This window comes from Herpailurus yagouaroundi, unplaced genomic scaffold (genome assembly GCF_014898765.1).
Source record: "Herpailurus yagouaroundi ecotype Mexico unplaced genomic scaffold, PumYag 190, whole genome shotgun sequence".
Taxonomy (NCBI): Eukaryota; Metazoa; Chordata; class Mammalia; order Carnivora; family Felidae; genus Herpailurus; species Herpailurus yagouaroundi.
This window is the reverse complement of record NW_024412421.1, coordinates 4,113,041-4,125,180: the sequence shown is the minus strand read 5'-3', so window position 1 is coordinate 4,125,180 and position 12,140 is coordinate 4,113,041. Positions and strand designations below refer to the sequence as shown.

At 43.1% G+C, this 12,140-nt stretch overlaps 1 protein-coding gene across 4 annotated transcripts in view; it reads left to right on the top strand.

Moving 5' to 3' along the window:
- LOC121045266 (nuclear receptor coactivator 5-like) overlaps positions 1-12,140 on the top strand; it is an 86,701-nt gene that overhangs the window by 20,342 nt on the left and 54,219 nt on the right. The gene's annotated exons all lie outside the window — the stretch shown is intronic.

Here is a 12,140-nt window from a genome sequence, read left to right as displayed (position 1 = left end):
TTAGTATTTTTTCCACCAATATTGGCTCATGATGCTGTCATTTTGTCAGTAAACTAGTGGTTTAATTCACATACAGCAGTAAGTAATAGGAATTTTAGAATTTCTGGAAGGGCTAGATTGGCCAAATCAGAGTTCTCTCTATTTTTTAAATTGTTTTTTTATATGTTTATTTTTTATTTAGAGAGGGGGTTGGGTAGAAGACAGAGAAAAAGAATCCCAGCCAGGCTCCGCACTTATAGGGCAGAGCCTGATACCGGGCGTGAACTCGTGACCATGAGATCATGACCTGTCAGATGCTTAACCGACTGAGACACCCAGGTGCTCCCAGAGTTTTCTTTTTTGTTGCACTAAGATTTATTAGATTTCCAATGTTATTTTTTGCTTTCTGGGGCCAATCGTTGAGCATCTTCTGTCAATTTTTTCAAATTATCATTTGGGAAAACCTCCCTTGCTGACCACAACAGAGGTTTGGCTACTGGTTTCCTCGAGAGCAGAATTTTGGCTGGAAACATCATGAGCTACCCCAAAAGGATATCAACTATCACTATAAACATCTGTGGTACAAACCTGAATAAAGGCGTGTAGCAGTCTATTGAGTGAAATAGCCAAAGGTAAGGGTGTAACCTCAAGGACTTCAAAGGGCAGTGCAACAGATACCCAGCACAATGTTTACCATTTTCATACCATATCTTATTCTCAATGTTTATTATTTATTTTTGAGAGAGAGAGAGACAGACAGAGAGGGAGACAGAATCTGAAGCAGGCTCCAGGCTCTGAGCTGTCAGCACAGAGCCCGAAGCGGGGCTCGAACACACGAACCGTGAGACCATGACCTGAGCTGAAGTCAGATGCTTAACCGACTGAGCCACCCAGGCGCCCCTAGAGACTTTATGTCTTTTTTAAGGCCAAAAGCTTAACAGGTGGATGTGGTCTTTCCGTAAAGAGGTTTGTAAGTGGAGCAGAGAAGCAGTCTGTACATTGTACAAAATGGAGCCTGCAGAAAACTTCATATCATGCAAATCACCTTGAAGATTTGTGAAAAGTAAGGACTCTGAAACCTTGAGACATTACTGTGCAGATGTATTGCTGTTCTTCCCAGGTGAAAGCGAAAGAGTATTGACTATACTTACCAACTGGAATACTAAAAAATTCCCTGTGTTGATCAATTACAGCAAAAAGTTGCTTTCAGTGGGAATGGACGTCAGTAGCACATGGGGGTTAGGAACAATGAGGTGCCAAGGGATAACAATGTTATTTATTACTCAGAAATCCTGGACAAAATTTTCATCCTCAGTCACTGGGTTTTCTCATGGGTAAAATAGGGGTATTACAGGGATGACTGCAGGGGATAATGAGAGCCAGATTCTTGTAATCCTCTATTATGGACTTGATGCCTTGAAGGGCTTCTGTATTTATAGAGTATTGACTAATTCTGGGGAGAGGTTTTGAGTGATCTATGGGAGATCTGTGGATTCTGCCAATATTATTTGAAGATTTTGCCCATAAACAGGATGGTAGCTTATCCAATAAGGACAAATGATTAGCGTCCTCTGCTTGAGCATAGTTCTGTCAGAGATGGAGCACATAAAAGATGTGGAAGCGTTCTTTAATTTACCTAGTTGGCAATTTTGATTACTATTGTCAAATTCTAGAATTATTTCCCCCTTTTGGGAGAAAGAAATTCCAGCATGATATTTTTTTTTTCAACGTTTTTATTTATTTTTGGGACAGAGAGAGACAGAGCATGAAAGGGGGTTGGGCAGAGAGAGAGGGAGACACAGAATCGGAAACAGGCTCCAGGCTCTGAGCCATCAGCCCAGAGCCTGACGCGGGGCTCGAACTCACGGACTGCGAGATCGTGACCTGGCTGAAGTCGGACGCTTAACCGACTGCGCCACCCAGGCGCCCCCAGCATGATATTTTTCTAAGAAACCTCTGCCTAGTCGATGAATAGGAGCAGGGGAACTAAGAAGAAAGGGGTGGGTATCTTTTTTTTTTTTTTTAAGTTTTTTCATTTTGAGAGAGAGAAAGAGAGCATTCAAGTGGGAGAGAGGGACAGAGAGAGAGGGAGGGGGAGAGTCCCAAGTGGGTTCTGCACGTCAGAGCACAACTGGATGCAGGGCTCCATCTCATGAAGCAGGAGATCATGACCTGGGTCTAAACCAAGAGCCGGATGCATAACTGACTAAGCCACCGAGACGCCCCATAATAGGGTGTGTATCTTAAGGCACCTAAAGGAAAAGGAACAGGCTCAGAAATAGGAACCTGTTGAGGTTTACTAGAGACACCCCCCCCCCCCCCATTTGAACTCAATTTTAGTACTCTGAGGCAGGGCCTGCTTTATAGCAGTGGGGTTAAGCCTGACTGTAGCTCTGGTGTCAGTAAGGACAGAGAAAGATTCATTCCTAATCTGAGAGTTTGTTCTCTATGTTGAACAAGAGGGAGGATTGGGAAGATCCCCATCACTGGAAATTAGGAGGCCATTGGGAAGGCTGACTATAGGGCTACAGGTTCCTTAAATTGGTAACAATCTTCTTCCCAATGTTCTGGCTCTTTGCAGCAACAGCAGAGACCAGGAGGTTTTTGGTTCTGTTTAGGGGCCTCCATTTGCCAGAGTTGAAAACTAAGAATTTTAGTGGTCTTTTAGGTGACTCTTCTAGCATGCAGGTGAGGTGGTTTGCCAAATTATTAACTCAATCTGGAATAGATACAGTTTCCCATTTCATGCTTGTCCTTTTACTATAAGGGAAATTTCTTAGTTCAGCCCATTCATAAATATGGAGACAAAGTGTACCCAAGTGGATTCAACAACTAAATGAAGACCAGAATTTTCTTTGAAAACAATCTGAAGTCAAGTGTAATAGTCATAAACAGGTTCATCAGATGTTTGTGCATGCAAGCCTGAATTTTGTTCCTATCAACAGGCTTAGAAAAAGCTACTACAACTGCTCAGTGGAGGTTTTCAGCATGTGTTTTTAGTATTTTGCCAAAACTTAAGGGTTTGTTTTTCTAAATCCTGTTAGCATGTTCCCATGGGCAAGTTTCATCCAATGTTTGGCCTGGCTCTCACCAACAGGCATGTGGGCTAAGTGATATAAATCTGAGAAACCAGGTTGGTAAGTCTGAGTAAATATGTTAAATTCTTCAGCGAACCTACGGGGGTCCTCATTCACTTTAGGAAACTCTGTGGCTCACAATCCAGCTTTAGTCCAGGGAACATAAGAAATGTGGGGTTTGTTTTGTCCCTCAGAAGCCTTTTTGTCTTTTTCTAATGGTTTGTTTGCCTCAGTTAGTCTAGAAATTGTATTTTACAGAGGGACAATTTTAGATTCAAGATAACATTTGGAAGCTTCAAAATCCAAATAGCCTTCCCATTCAGCTTTGACGACTTTAAAGTCATGGCTGTCCAATTCAGTTTTGACAAGCGTAAGTTTGGAGAGATTGAAATTTCCCTATAATGGCCATTGGTGTTTGAATTTCCTTTTGGTTAAGTCAGTCGATTTAGTTAGAAATGTGTATGAGAAGGGACCAGTTTTTATTTATTTATTTATTTATTTATTTATTTATTTATTTATTTATATTTATTTTAAGTTTATGTTTATTTTAAGTTTACTTATATGTTGATTATTTACTTTTTAAAAGTTTATTATTTATTTATGCTTTTAAAGTTTTATTTATTTTTATTATTTATTTTTTTAAGTTTATTTATTTATCTTGAGAGAGAGAGAGAGAGAGAGAGGGAGAGAGAAAGCACTAGCAGGGGAGGGGCAGAGAGAGAAGAGACAGAATCCCAAGCAGGCTCTGCACCAACAGCACAGAACCACATGCAGGGCTTGAACTCACAAACCATGAGATCATGACCTGAGCCAAGATCAAGAGTCAGAAGCTTACCTGACTGCGCCACCCAGACACCCCTATTTATTATTTATTCTAAAGAGACAGAGACACCGTGAGCAAGTGAGGGGCAGAGAGAGTATCCCAAGCAGGCTCTGTGCTGGTAATGCAGAGTATTGATGCAAGGCTCAAACTAATGAAAGCTTGAGGTCATGACCTGAGCTGAAATCAAGAGTCAGACACAACTGACTGAACCAACCAGGTGCCCCTAAAGTTTACTTATTTTAAGGTAACCTCCACACCCAATGTGCAGCTTGAACTCATGACCCTGAGATCAAGAATTGCATACTCTCCCAACTGAGCCAGCCAGGTACCCCAAGGGACCACAGTTTTTAAATATAAAACTGGCTGTAGTCCCAGGGGGTGGGGGTGCCTCAAAGCATTTTGATGACTGGAATCCCATTTCTTAGAGGTTTCTTCCTTTTTTTTTTAAATGTTTTATTTTATTTTTTTTTTACATTAAAATTTTTATTAATTTATTCTTGAGAGAGAGAAAGAGTGAGCATGGGAGGGGCAGAGAGAGAGGAAGAGGGAGAATCCCAAGCAGGCTCCACATTGTCAGCACAGAGCCCAAAACGGGGCTCAATCCCATGAACTGTGAGATCATGACCTGAACCAAAATCAAGAGACAGATGCTTAACCCACTGAGCCACCTCGGGCACCTCTCAAAGATTTTTATTTTATTTTATTTTATTTTATTTTTAAAGTTTATTTATTTATTTTGAGAGAGAAAGAGAGAGAGAACGCACGAGAGCCAGCAAAGGAGGCTCAGAGAGAGAATCCCAAGCAAGCTCCACAGTGTCAACACAGAGCCCAATGTGGGGCTCCAACCCATGAATGGCGAGATCACGACCTGAGGCTAAGCCGAGAGTCAGATGTCCAACCCAGATGTGACCCACCCAGGCACACCTAAAGATTTTATTTTTTTTATTTTTTTTCAACGTTTATTTATTTTTGGGACAGAGAGAGACAGAGCATGAACGGGCGAGGGGCAGAGAAAGAGGGAGACACAGAATCGGAAACAGGCTCCAGGCTCTGAGCCATCAGCCCAGAGCCTGACGCGGGGCTCGAACTCCCGGACCGCGAGATCGTGACCTGGCTGAAGTCGGACGCTTAACCGACTGCGCCACCCAGGCGCCCCTAAAGATTTTATTTTTAAGTGATCTCTACATCCAACTTGGGGCTCAAACTCACAACCCTCAGATCAAGAGTCACATGCTCTACTGACTGAGCCAGTCAGGTTTCTCTTAGAGATTTACTCCCTAGAGTAAAAAGAAAAATTCCTAAACGGTTCCAATTGGAATAGTTCAATTCCAAAAGGAATCAGGGCAAAGGCTAGCATAGTTCTGATAGGAACAGTATAGTTCCAAAAAGGAGTCAGACTAATGGCCAAATGAGTACTCTCGGAAAAGGACAAAGACTTCAAACAGATCCCAAATAAAGGCCAGGAACTCAAAATGCATAGGGAGCGGAGTTAGAAATTCAGGAGAGATTTATCCTCAAACTCTAGGGTCAGCAAGAAAGCAGTGAGCTCAGTGGGCTCTGTGAGTCTCACCAACCTTGAATTGTTGGGGGTGTGTGTGTGTGTGTGTGTGTGTGTGTGTATGTATGTAGGCAGGCACACGCACATTCTCTCTGGATCCCACTTAAGACATCAAGTAACATCCTTAAAACAATTTTACCAGGAAAGGTGGGTTTATTCGGGAATAGCAGAAAATTGCAATTCTGGATAGGCAAGCTATGGCAAAAACCATAAGCTAGTCCAACAAACAAAGGAGAGAAATGTTATTTTCTTTTTAAAATTTTTTAATGTTTCTTTTTGAGAGAGAGAAAGAGACAGACAGAGCATGAGCAGGGGAGGGGCAGAGAGAGAGGGAGACACAGAATCCGAAGCAGGCTCCAGGCTCCGAGCTGTCAGCACCCACAAGCCATGAGATCATGACCTGAGCTGACGCTGGACACTTACCGACTGAGCCACCCAGCACCCTGAGAAATGATATTTTTATGGAGAATAAGGAGGAAGCTGGCAAGGATTGTTTTGAAGAAAAGTCCATTGAGAAAAGCAAGATTTCAGGTAATGATGCTTTCTCATTGGCTGAGTTGCTGAGATGGTGGATTTCTTGTAGAAATCCCATCTTTTCCTTGCTGGGGCCTGTAACTGATGATTCTTCCTGTGAATTGACGGTTCTTCCTGTGATTGACCTCTTGCGGTATGGCATGAGAGCTCCCCCTTCTGGCCTCCTGGCTTTATTTTAGTGAGATTTCCCTTTGTTAATTTTCACAACCCTGAAGATGACCTAAAAGATCCCAAACTGCACAGGATGCCCAAAGGGGTCTAGCTGCAGATGTTTGAAAAGGTTGTTCTGGAGACTATTTCCTATAAACATAGGTTAGATTCTTACCCTGACACAAAAGCAAGGAAGGTGAATTCATTTTAAGGGTTTTATTGCCTTTTAAAAAATATTTATTTATTTTTGAGACAGAGGGAGGAAGAAAGGGAGAGAGAGTGCAAATGGGGAAGGGGCAGAGAGAGAGGGAGAGAGAGAATCCCAAGCAGGTTCTGTGCTGTCAGTGCAGAGCCCAATGTGGGGATCAAACTCACAAACTGAGACATGACCTGAGCTGAGATCAAGAGTCAGACACTTGACTGACTGAGTCACCCAGGTGCCCCTTTATTCCCTCTAAAAAATGTTTATTTATTTTTGAGGGAGAGAGAGAGAGAGAGAGAGAGAGAGAGAGAGAGAGAGTGAGAGAGTGCAGGGGAGGGGATTACATAGGATCTGAAGCAGGCTCTGTGCTGTCAACATAGAGCCAGATGCGGGACATGAATTCACTAACCATGAGATCATGACCTGAGCTGAAGTCAGACGCTTAACTAACAGAGCCACCTCGGTGCCCCCTTTATTGCCTTTTTAAATGTGTTTTTTATTATAGTAAAATAAACATAACAAAATATACTATTTTAACTTTTTATTTTAACTATTTTTAAGTGTACAATTCTGGTGCATTAAGTACATCCACACTGTTGTAACCATCAGCACCGTCTATCTTCAGAACACTTTTCATCTTGCAAAACTAAAACTGTACCGATTAAACACTAATTCCCCCTCTCCCCAGTCCCTGGTGACCACCATTCTATGTTCTGTCTCCATGATTTTGACGCTAAGTACCTCATGTCAGTGGAATCAAATAGTCAGTGGAATCAAATAGTATTTGCCCTTTGGTGAATGACTGATTTCACTTAGCATCTTGTCCTCAAGGTTTATCCATGTTGTAGCATGCGTCAGAATTTCCTTTCCTTTGAAGGCTGAATAATATTCCACTTTATCTACCACGTTTTGTTACGCTTTCATTACCCTTTGACAATTGGACTACCATCTAAGGATTCTCAGATTCCCCTAGAAGCAAACAGTATGGGATGAAAAATAGCTACTCTGAGGCTTTCAGACCAAGTAGATGAACTGAAGAATACTTCCCATGCAAAATTCCAAATCAAAATCTCACCTTTCTTTCCGGTTTTGCTCTTCAAATCTTCTTTGGCTTATTCAAGTCAGGCTGCTCTTCATTCTCTGCTGATTTTGTAAAGACAGAAAGAATTGCTTTTATGTTAACCTTTTTTTTTAAGGCTTATTTTTTTTTCTGGTTATGATATTATAGGTGGTTACAGATGGCTCACTCAATACCCAATCTTTAGAAAAAACTGATCACTACGCATGTGTCCATTTTGCTTTGCATGCTGGTCACTTTCCAATATTCCCCATTCCCTAGCCAAAACAGGTAACCAAAACACCTTTTCAGAGACAAAAACATGGGGGAAAATGACTTTTTGGAAGTCAATATAGTCATAGACCCAAGGAATCCCAGCCTAATTCATGTTATGATGTGGTTTGCAGAAAAGGAAAATGTGTTTGGTGATACTGGACCCAATCTTGAGACCCAAGGTTGGCACCAGAGAATGCAAGAGAAGTTATTTTTAGGTTTCCATGCCAGAAGGAAAGTTTACTTGGCAAAGGTCAGCCAATCCATGTGGCCTGCCTCTCCTATATCCCTCTTCTTTCTTTCCAAAAAAGTAACTCCTTATTTTTCCAAGTAATCCAAATGTGGAGGAGTTTTTAAAAATATATTTCATTTTTTAAGTAATCTCTATACCCGACATGGGGCTCGAACTCACAGCCCCAAGATCAAGAGTCACATGCTCTACCCACTGAGCCAGCTAGACGCCCTTAAAATGTGTAGGATTTAAGATGGTCACATTCTTTGACAATCCTTAAGAGGTGGGGTCTGTTCCCCTTTCCTTGAGTCTGGGTGCTCTTTCCTGTTGCTTTGACCTGTAGAACACAGCAAAAATGATGCTGTGCTCAGTAAGCTAAAGCTATAAACAAATAAACGTTTGGTTTAGGGACTTCATTCAAACCTATTTATCTGGACAGTTTGCAGGATGGGCTCTCATATTGGGAAGGAATCCCATCAAGATTGTCCATTTGGGAAATCAAGTTACTTACCAAACAGCAGTATACTTATTAAAACTTGCTTTAAGACCCTTGCTGTGCTGTGCTCACTAATGCTAAAATTTACATCAAGACATATGCCCAATCCCAAACAATTCCTGTTTTTTAAAACAATTCAGGGCACCTGGGTGGCTCAGTCGGTTAAGCATCTGACTTCAGTTCAGGTCATGATCTCAAGGTTCATGAGTTCAAGCCCTGTGTCAGGCTCTGTGCTAACAGTGCAGAGCCTGCTTGGGATTCTCCCTCACTCTCTGCCCCTCTTCTGTTTTTGCATGCTCACATGCTCGCTCGCTCTCTCTCTCTCTCTCAAAATAAGTAAACTTTAAAAAATAAAATAATTCAAATTTAGAATTTATTTAGTCCATAAATATCAAGGAAATGACATTTAACATTTCTTTAAAATTAAGAGGGCGTTTTTCATTAAAGCTATATTACTAAAGGTGAAATTCTATAGCCTTTTAAACACAATCATTGATAGCCAATAAACTAAAGGAAATACAAATGTCCTTCTAAAATTTAATCTTTCCACCTGCTTTGTAACATCTTTCTTGCCTGTTAGGTCTCACAGACTCCCAATCAATTCTTGTCTTGAAAGACCTTCTTGAACTACTCAAGCCCAGACCCCAGCCCTATACATTTCCTTTCCATGTCTCCCCATTCTGACATACTATTAAGATTGTCATGGTAGCATTCTCTATTACTGCAGCAAATCTAACAAAGTTAGTTTTGCTTGGTCACAAGTTTTCTGATTGTGTTTTTTTTTTAAGTTTATGTATTTATTTGGGGTGAGGGGCAGAGAGAGAGAGAGAGAGAGAGAGGAAGAGATTGAGGCTTGAATTCATGAACTGTGAGATCATGACCTGAGTGAGCCAAAGGACATTTAACCTACTGAGCCACTCTGGCGCTCTTTCTGGTTGTCTTTTTAGGAGCTGCCAATCTACAAGGTAAGTATGGCTTTGTGAAACCTCAGTGTTAGTCTTATGGGTGCTGTGTGTGTGTGTGTGTGTGTGTGTGTGTGTGAGTGTGTAGGTATACTGGAAAGTGATGTAAAACATGTTGCACCTGTGGGTGGGGGTGACAAAGTTGGAAAGCCATTCATTTATTGTCATCTACTAGAATGTAAACTAATGAGCACAGGAATTCTATCTTCTCTGCCTTATCCCCAGCATTACTTTATTATTATTATTATTATTATTATTATTATTATTATTATTATTATTTTGAGGTGGAGGGTGAGGAAAAGGGAGAGAAACTCTTAACCAGGCTCCTGGAGCCCATTACAAAGTCCTATCCCACCACCCTGGGATCGTGACATAAACTGAGATCAAGAGTCAGGTGCTCAGACCGAGCCACCCAGGTGCCCCTATCCCCAATGTTCTGAGCAGTTTCTGGCACACACATAACTGTTAAGTGTAAGAATGAATAGGGGTGCCTGCGTGGCCCAACACCTGACTCTTGCCTTTGGCTCATGTCATGATCTCATGGTTCGTGGGTTGGAGCCCCGTGTTGGGCTCTGCACTGACTGTGAGGAGCGTGCTGGAAAGTCTCTCTTTCTCTCTCTACCCCTATCCCCCGTCCTCTTTCTCTCAAAATAAATAAACAGACTTAAAAAAACCAAACAAACCAAGAATGAATGAAAGAGCGACTTGTGATTGAAAACATGAAAGGCAAAGGGAAGGCGGGGGAGGGAGCGAACAGCAACAAGCGACAGGGAAGAGAAATAGTAAGGGGAAAAGAACAGTCTACAAGGCAGGGCGTGGGCCCGCGCCTCCCTGCCTAAAGGGGGCGCTGTGGGCCGCCTGTGCTGCCCAGGGCGGGCTGTGGGGGGGGGGGCGGGGGGAGCACTGGGGGCGGAGCTGCGGGCGCGCAGGGCCAGGTGGGAGTGGAGAGGCTGGAGGCGAGGAACGCGGGAGGTGTCCTGAGGGAGCTGTGGAAGTACGCCTCGGTAAGTGTCCCGCCAAGGGCAGGGAGGCCTCGCGCCACCTCACTGCAGTCCCTATGCCCCTTACTATCTCCTGGATGGGGCGTTCCGGGAGGCTGAGGCGGGCTGGTGCCTGGGAACCTGTGTTCCCCCTCCTTGGGGGCCTCAGTTTCCCCACTTGAGAAGTGGGCAGGTGGGCTGGACGCATTGCCTTACAATCAACCGGGAAGCTACAGCAACCTCTCCTGCCACCTTTATAGCCTCCCTGCCCATCCTCTTGCCTTCCCGCCTTGGCGTGTCCTCATCACGAGCAGGTCGGAGCTCTCTGGATCAGCCTTCCCCTAGCCTCCCTTTACCTTCTTGGGAAAACTTGCTCATCTGCTGTGGCTGGCTCCAGTTCATGCTTTTCCTGCGCTGTTTACCCTTGCAGCCGATTTGGTGATTGCACCAGGCTTCTAGAGTTAGACCTGCGTGTGAATCTGGGTGGACCACTGATGAGCTGTGTGACCCTGGGCAAGTTACCTTACCTCTCTGTGCCCCCAATTTCTCTACCCCCAAATGGGGTAATAACAGAACCTACCGTAAATGAGTTAATGTGAAGGTTTAGAGCAGATATATTATCCTGTTGGGACATTTCCAAAGTGCCTCCGCTTCTCAGCCTGTTACCACGCAATTGTAGTTTTGCTTCAGTGATAACCTACTTGACTGCTTAATGTTTGATTAATAAATTATTCCCAGGAGGGCAGGACAGTGCTCTTATCTGCTCACCCTGTGTGGAGGAGCCTGAAGCCAGGACTGGCTAGGCTGGGCATACAGGGGTGATCCAGATGGTTGTGCCCTCAGTCTGAAAGAGGCATTTGAACAAGTATGGCTAGGTTGGGTCTTATTTGGGGAGTTCAGCGTCTGGGCACTATCAGTTAAGGTCAATATTACTCTTGAAAGAAGGGGGCTTGCCTGGCTCATTGGGAGGAACATGTGACTCTTGATCTTGGGGGTCCTGAGGTTGAGACCCCCATTGGGTGTAGAGATTACTTAAATATATACACTTAAAAAAATATTACTCTTGAAGGAATTGAATCTTGAAAGCTGCAAACTGAAATTTATGGGTTTTGTTTTGTTTTTGGTCATCTTTGTATTCCAGCTTTGTCCCAGTCCCGGGAGCAGTGAAGTGAGGGCCACGTGGCTACCTCCAGTTGCACAACGTAAATGCCTCGTGTCGTGGCTCTGCCATAGTGGAAGAGCGAGAGCAGACAAGAGGCTACTGCAGTTCAGTGTTGACTTTCTAATTCTGCGCTTATTTAAGTGTTGAGAATGCGCTGGAATCCCCAGCTCCTCCATTTGGGTGGGTGACCACTAGCTTCTAGGGTGAGGTTTTATTTTGTCAGTTCCCATGACACATGGACTTGTGGGGTGACCCTGCTCCCAAGCTTGTGGTGGAAGAATTTATGTCCTCCTTACACATTTGTAAATTGACAACTAGAGTATTTTTTTTTATTATACTTGTAAAGAGTTGCAAAAGGTATCATTATCATCCTATCCTGTGGTTTTCATATGCATGTTTTCATCCTATTTTGAGTAAAATCTAGGAGGTGTAGATTTCACCTGGGTTATGGAAATTATATGGCAGAGCACCTATCTGGCCAAATTGGGCCTCACTGTCCAACCCAGAAGAATGACTTCACTTTTTATTTTATTTTATTATTTTTAAAGAATTTATTTTTAAGTTAATAAAATCTGTACGACCTAGCATGGGGCTTGAACTTACAATCCCAAGATCAAGAGTTGTGTGCTCTCCCAACTGCGCCAGCCAGGTGTCC